Source organism: Sorex fumeus, unplaced genomic scaffold (genome assembly GCF_029834395.1).
Source record: "Sorex fumeus unplaced genomic scaffold, SorFum_2.1 ptg000063l, whole genome shotgun sequence".
Lineage (NCBI taxonomy): Eukaryota > Metazoa > Chordata > Mammalia > Eulipotyphla > Soricidae > Sorex > Sorex fumeus.
Window position 1 is genome coordinate 370,657 of NW_026606120.1, and position 7,885 is coordinate 378,541.

Below are 7,885 nucleotides of genomic sequence, written 5' to 3' on the forward strand. Positions count from 1 at the left end.
AAGGTTGTCAAGAATATCCCTTTGTATGATAACATTGGTTTATCCTTTCTCCCTTGCCACAGGGAGCTTCATTTTATCGATTACACCCATCACAGTGCTCCCAAGCATTCCTATTCCTCTGTGTTTATCTGTACCCTCTTCTCTGTGCTCTCCTCCCCAACCAGTTGATCATCTTTTTCCCCTAATCAGATACTGTTAACTTGTATGGTCAGATCCTTCTGAGGTTGTAAGTAAAATATTGCTTTTCCCCATCTTTTGCATAGTTTACTTTAAAGCAATGTCCTTTTTGTATGGACACAGTAAGACAGTTAAAATTATGCTTCTGTAACTAGGGGCTGGAGTGATAGCACAGCGGGTAGGGCGTTCGCCTTACAAGCGGCCAACATGGCCGACCCGAGTTCGATTCCTCTGCCCCTCTCGGAGAGCCCGGCAAGCTACCAAGAGTACTCGATATGCCAGACACAGTAACAACAAAGTCTCCAATGGAGACGTTACTGGGCCCGCTCGAGCAAATCGACGATCAACAGGAGGGCCTTTACCTTTACCTTAACTAGGGAGTTTATTGACTCTGAATAATATTCACTCCTAGACATCTGCTTTCTCGACTTATGTCTCAGTTGCCCTTAGTTGAGTAGCACCCGAAAAGCAGGGTCCTGATGAGAGACTGAATGGACCCTAGGCAAGTTGTAAGCTATCCTAGCATGAAATGGGTCAGGCAAAGTGCCACAGTACAGCTATAAGTCAAGAGCATGGTCGTGGGCAAACTCTCTTATCACTCAAAAGAGGTAACTGATTAAGGGCCCTGCTAGGGTTAGGAAAATTAACCTGGCCTGAAGGTTAGTTTATATTTACTTTATAGTAAATATAGTCTGAAGGTTACTTTATATTCCAGACTACCCTGGAATATAAAGTGGTCTGGAATATAAAGTGAGATGTCCTCAGGAAGAACCAAACTTTAAGCTTGATATATCTCTTACTGTGCTCATACAAAATGACATTGCTAGAAATATTAGAGGTAAATTTACTACAACTACTAAAATGGATTACTAGATGAGGAAAGAAGAAAGCAACATAGGCTGAATGGAATTCTGCCCTTTAGTGAGCAACTATCCTAGTCACGGTCACGGTCCTCCTGTTGTTCATTGACTTGCTCAGGCAGGCCCAGTAACGTCTCCATCGTGAGACTTGTTGTTACTGTGTTTGGCATATCGAATACGTCACGGGTAGCTTGCCAGGCTCTGCCGTGTAGGCGAGATACTCTGGGTAGCTTTCCGGGCTCTCCGAGAGGGGCGGAGGAATCGAACTCGGGTTGGCCATGTTGGCTGCTTGTAAGGCAAATACCTTACCGCTGTGCTATCGCTCCAGCTAAAAGGCCCTCCCATAGATCATCGATTTGCTCAAGCGGGCCCAGTAACGTCTCCATTGGAGACTTTGTTGTTACTGTGTTTGGCATATCGAATACGTCAGTGGGAGATTGCCAGGCTGGGCGAAATACTCTCGGTAGCTTGCCGGGCTCTCCGAGAGGGGCGGAGGAATCGAACTCGGGTCAGCCATGTTGGCTGCGTGCAAGGCAAACGCCCTACCGCTGTGCTATCGCTCCAGCCCCAATCTGGAGTAATCTCCTTATATGAGATTTTTGTCCTTGAGTTAATCTCCTGAAGGAGTTGTCTTATCTCTCTTTGTTGACTTGTTAATGTTCAACCCCACCTTTGTATACCCACCCTACATGATTTCTATATAAACTAGGCTGTAAGAGTGGGCTGGGGAAGCTGGAAGGAGAATGAGGGGGATACAGAGAGAGAAGCAGAAAGGGAGTCAGAGGAGAAAGGGGAGGAGATTGGAATACCGACCAGCCTGGCCCTTGGACCTTCCTTTGTCTGCCCATCGGCATTGACTTCCCCAGGAGGGGGCAAGCGCAGACCACCAAACATGGGCAGCTAGAGAGATAGAACGTTGCTGCTTTTTAGTAAATACACATCCCTTTACCTGTTCTTAACCCTCAGATCTTGTCTAGCCCGCAAACCAACGGAACAGAGTTCAGTATTCTGTCACAGACCTCCAAAGATATGACCATTTAATCTTTGACAAAGGAGCAGGAAGTGTGAAGTGGAACCAGGAAAGCCTCTTCAAAAAGTGGTACTGGGAAAACTGGATAGCTACCTGCAAAAAAATGAATTCTGACCTCTGTCTAATGCCACGCGCAAAAGTCAGATCCAAGTGAATTAAAGACCTCAATATCAGGCCTGAATCCATAAGGTACATGGAGGAAAATGAAGGCAGAACCCTCCACAACATTGAAGTTAAAAGCATCTTGAAGGATGAAACACCACTGACCAAGCAAATGAAAGAAACAAACAAATGGGACTCCATTAAACTCAGAAGCTTCTGCATCTCAAAAGAAACATTGACCAAAATACAGAGAGAGCCCACTGAATGAGAAAAGTTATTTACACAATACCCATCTGATAAGGGGTTAATATCCAGTATATATAAGAAACTAGTAGAATTATACAAGAAAAAAAACTCCCGAAAAAATAAATAGAAGTTTCCTCTAAAAAGAAATAAAAATGGTAATGCACATGAAAAAATGTTCTACATTGCTAATCATTAAAGAGATGAAAATCAAAACAAAAATGAGATATCATCTCATACCACAAAAACTTGCACACATCTAAAAGGACAAGAACAACAAGATTGGCATGAATGTGGGGAGAAAGGGACTCTTTCATTGTTGGTGGGAACGCTGATGGTATACAGCCTTTTTGTAAAACAATATGGGCATTCCTCCAAAATCTAGATATTGAACTTCCATATGACCCTGCAATACCACTTCTGGATATAGATCCCCAGAATGCAAAAAAACACAGTCGAAATGACATTTGCATCTGTATGTTCATTGCAGCACTGTAAACAATAGCCAGAACCAAACTGGAAACAACCCAACTGCCCCAGAACAGATGATTGGTGAAAGAAATTTCAGTACATTTACACAATGGAATATTATGCAGCTGCTAGGAGAGATGAAATCATAAAATTTGCTTATAATTGGATGGTCATGGAGAGTACCATGCTAAGTGAAATGAGTCAGAAAGAAAAGGAAAGACATAGAGTGACTGTACTCATTTGTGAATTATAAAATAAAATGAGACTGACACCCAAGGATCATAGAGACAGGGCCAGGAATATTGCTCCATGGTTCATAGCCTGCCTCATGAGCTGGGGGAGAAGGTAGCTAGAATAGAGAAGGGATCACTAAGTGAATAATGGTTGGAGGTATCTTTTGGGATGGGAGTTGTATGCTGAAAGTAGATGAAGGATAAGAAACTAGTGATAAGAAATGTGATAGCCTCTCCCTATCTGATTTGCAGACCATAATGCCCCAAAGTAGAGAGAGAGTATGGGGGGAAATTGTCTGTCATGGAGGGGTGGGATGGGGAGGATATGGGGTACATTGGTGGTGAAAATGTGCACTTGTGGAGGGATAGCAGTTCTATCATTGTATGACAGAAACTCAAACATGAATGCTTTGCAATTGTATCTCACAGTGATTCAATTAAAAAAAAAATCTGTCCAGAGTGATCATTGCCAGCTATTATTGCCATAGTGGTCTATTCTCTATCTTACCTACTGTCAGCCCCCTACACATTTGTGGTAAGTTGCAAAAATTGACCAGTCCTGCTAACCTCTGTTTTCCTGGCCATGCATATTGGTCTTCTAGTATATTTTGCTAGTTGACTCCCAGCTACTCGCTGGTTTTGTACACTATTTTAAATGGGATAGACTCTCGTTTTCTCCTTTGATTCATTGTTTGCATATAGGAAAACAACTGATTTTTGTGTAATGATTTTTCAGCCAGCCACTTTATTTGTTTATTGTTTCTAGAAGGATTGTGTGGACACTTTAGGGTCTTCCATGTATTTCATTGTGTCATTGCAAAAAGAGATAATTTTACTTCCTCTTTTTCAATATTCCACCAACTAACATAGCTTACTTTCTTAGTCTAAGTGAATTTTAGCTTCTCTAGCTTTAGGAAAAGATACTTCACTAAAACAGGAAAACAGATGCATCAATTATTTTGTTGCAGGTAGGAAGGTAGGAGGTTCCTGGTCATGTAGATTCATAAAAATATTCTGGAAACCTAAACTAACCCAAAGGCATGAATGCCTTTGACACAAAATACCAATATTAGAAGCCAGGATGGAGAATTCCAGGGCAGCTGCAAGGATGGCTTCCTGGTAGGAGGGGCAGTAGGAGCCCCTGGGAAGAGAGGCTCCAGACCAGGGACAAAACCCCATGCAATGTGTATCCAAATACCATCAGCTAAAGTAATCATGCAAGTTTGTTACTGTATCTCAAGGTGATCCAATAAAACTTCTTTTAAAAAAAGAACACAGGACCTTATTAATTTAAATTTCCTTTATCTACTATACAGAGCATCATAAGGACTGTGACAATAACAAAAGATACATAAGCAACAATGGAGAGAGAGCAGAGAGAGAGAGAGAGAGAGAGAGACAGAAAGAGACAGAGAAAGACAGAAAGAGACAGAGAGAGACAGAGACAGAGATACAGAGAAACAGAGAAACAGAGAGACACAGAGAGCGAGAATGTGGTCCTTGAGTGCTGTGGAACTTGGCTCTTTAGCAGAGTAAAGGTCTATCTTTGAAGGTGTCTCCTTCTGCTTCCCTCAAAAGTAAATGGAGGGTAGGGGTATGGTGCTGCCAGCAGGTCAGCCTGTACCTGTGGGGTGAGTGCATCAGCAGCCAGATGGTGCCTTTAGACTTCCGGATACCTCAAAATTGCTGCTATGCCTTCGGCCAGACCCCAACAACTTGGGGCCAAGTTTACCAAGAAATTAAACGGCCAAATGTCAGGTATGTGGAGACACACCCACAAACCAGCTCCAGGTCAGCTATATAAGCTCAACATAGGCAGGGGAAGGGTTGGAACGGGTGTTGGGAGGTAGTAATTCTGGGGATTTTGATGGTAGAAAATGTGCGCTGGTGAAGGGATGGGTGTTTCATGATTTTATGACTGAAGCTCAGATATGAAGGCATTATAATTGTATCTCATGGTGAATCAAAAAAGGGGTAAAATAATAATAAAAATAAAATAAAATTAACAATCAGAATAGAAAAAAAAAGTAATGTGGACATCGGCCATCGTCCAGATCACATAGCTGCTTCTCCTGAAAGGGAGCATAACATGAGGTCCCCATAACCATTCCACCGGACTCTGTGTCAGGCTGTTTCATAGGGTGCATCCCAGAGGGGTTGGTTGAGATCCCTTCCTGCCCCAAGGGACCCAGTTCCGGCACCAAAAAACTCACACTACCCAACCGCCACCATGCTTAAGGCCACCCCACACACACTTGGGTCGAGCTCACGCATGACTGAAGTCCTATGGAACACAGGTAATGCAGAACTTTGTGACCTCGGACTCTGGGCTCAACGGGACCAAGAGTGGAGATCTTCTGCCTGCTTTCCGCAATCTCCAGCAACCCAGGGGTCACGCCCATACGTCAACTCCTGCCATCGCCAGATAATCTCTTTATCAGCCAAGGTCCAGATCGCACAGCTGCTTCTCCTGAAAGGGAACATACATGAGGCCTCCATAACCATGCCACTGGACTCCACACCAGGCAGCTTCACACGGGGGGATGGAAGGAGAGTCCCACTCATCCCCAAGGAATCCAGCTCTGGCAGCCAAAACCCTCCACAACCCAATTGCCACCACTCTCAAGGCCACTCCCCACATGCTCAGGCAGAGACAAACATATGAGTAAATATGTTCCTGTACCGCACAGATGCTAAAACAGCCATGCAACACATCATAAAACCCTCCCTACCCATTCTCCATACTTACCACACCACATTTGATGGAGTTCAAATAGTAGGCAACAAATCATAGAGAAAAAAAACCATATATATACACACACACAATTGTAGGATCATATGTTGCAGCACTGACTACTTAACTACAACCTTATTTTTACTTGTGATGAAGGTACACTAAGCTATCAAACGATCTGTCCCCCGACCTCCATTTCAAAATATTTTTATATTCTGATTTTTTAGAAGCATACATGCAACTACATTTGTCTTGCTTACTAGCTCTATTTAGTAGCCTTTTAAACTTTGCACTGAGTACTTCCCTATCTCTGACTGGAGCAATAGCACAGTGAGTAGGGCATTGGCCTTGCACGTGGCCGACCAGGGATCGATTCCTCCGTCCCTCTTGGAGAGCCCGGCAAGCTACCGATAGTATCCTGCACTCACAGCAGAGCCTGGCAAGCACCCCATGGTGTATTCAATATTCCAAAAACAGTAACAACAAGTCTCACAATGGAGATGTTACTGGTGCCTGCTCGATGAACAATGGGAGGACATTGCTATATATATATATATATATATAAATATATATATATTTTCAGAGATATATATATATTTTCATATATATATAAATATATATATATATACAAAGCTGACATCACCCAAAATTCACCAACATGTTAGTGATATCCAACAGAATGTCTTAATGGCTCCTGCCAAAATAGACCAATCTTCACACTGCTTCCTATATGAATACTTTATTTTTTTTTTAGCATGTTCAGCACTTCTTCATAACAGACAGTATGAAATACATTATTTTGGTTGTTTTTTGTGACAGGGATTGGGGTTTGGGATGGAAACATCCTGAATTTGGTGGTGGGAAGGTGTAATATTGGTGGATTGGTGTTTGAATATTGAATGTAATCAAACATTGTGAACCAACTTATAAAATTAAAATTTTTTAAAAAGTAATGGGGAGTTTATGCCCAATTCAATCAGCTTAATCTATGCCTGAATAGATAGCAGTGATCCTACATTATATAAAAAACAAAAATAATAAAAAATAAAAAGTATATGAAGTGATTTTGTTATTTACTCTTGTAATAAAATTATATTTTAGGTTCCTTGACATCGCTAATACATTCTTGAAGTTTTTCTTAGTTACCAACTTTTTAGTGAACCTTTCATTAATCATATTTCTGACCACAATGTGCCCTCCACCAACAGCCCTGCATGCCAATGTCCTGATTTCCTACTTTGTCTAGTTTATTACCAGACTCACTCTCTTCCTTACCCACTATGATTTCCTTAGCCAGGAACTTGAAAGGTCCTCAACAAATCTTTATTATACTCACAATTTATTTTCTTGACACAATTTTAAAAATATGGATACATGCAAAAATTCTTTTCATCTTATACTTGTTCTGAGCTCCCAACTAGTCAGAAATGTCACATAACTCAATTAACTGGGACAGATTTGTCATTTTACTGTTAGTCTCAACTACTAATGTTCAGTATTGACAATGTCCTGGTGGTTCCTGCACCATACTCTTTCCTCCAGTAAGCTGAGCAAAAACTAGGAGACGGATAGCATGTCTTTTTTATATTTGAATACATAAAACAGTTTACCGAACACCAAAAATGGTACATTCAATGTAAATTGCTATTCTTGAGGATCACAAAGTTTCTGGGGAAGATGACAGGCATGGAGGTAGCAGAAGCTATAAATATCAAAGTCAGCAGTGATGAGAGAGCATTATGGCTTTTGGTTGCTTGTCTCTGTGGTTCTTAAGGGCTCTTTCCTCCATAGAAGTATTAAAAATCATACTTCATAATCATGGAGGTAGAAGGATTCAAGCTGGATTAAAAATGAAAATATCTTTAGGGCAGAGATACAGTACAGCAGGTATGGCACTTGCCTTGCAAGCTATTGATCTGGATTTGAACTCAGATATCCCTGATAGTATACTGAGTACTCCTAGGAGGGATCCTTGAACTCAGAAACAGGAGCCAGCCCTAAGCACTGTTTGGTGTGGCCAGGTATGGCCTACAAA

At 41.7% G+C, this 7,885-nt stretch overlaps 1 protein-coding gene across 3 annotated transcripts in view; it reads left to right on the plus strand.

The window, feature by feature from the left end:
• Positions 1 to 7,885, plus strand: part of LOC130035299 (rano class II histocompatibility antigen, A beta chain-like) — a 375,487-nt gene that overhangs the window by 200,328 nt on the left and 167,274 nt on the right. The window lies entirely within an intron of this gene.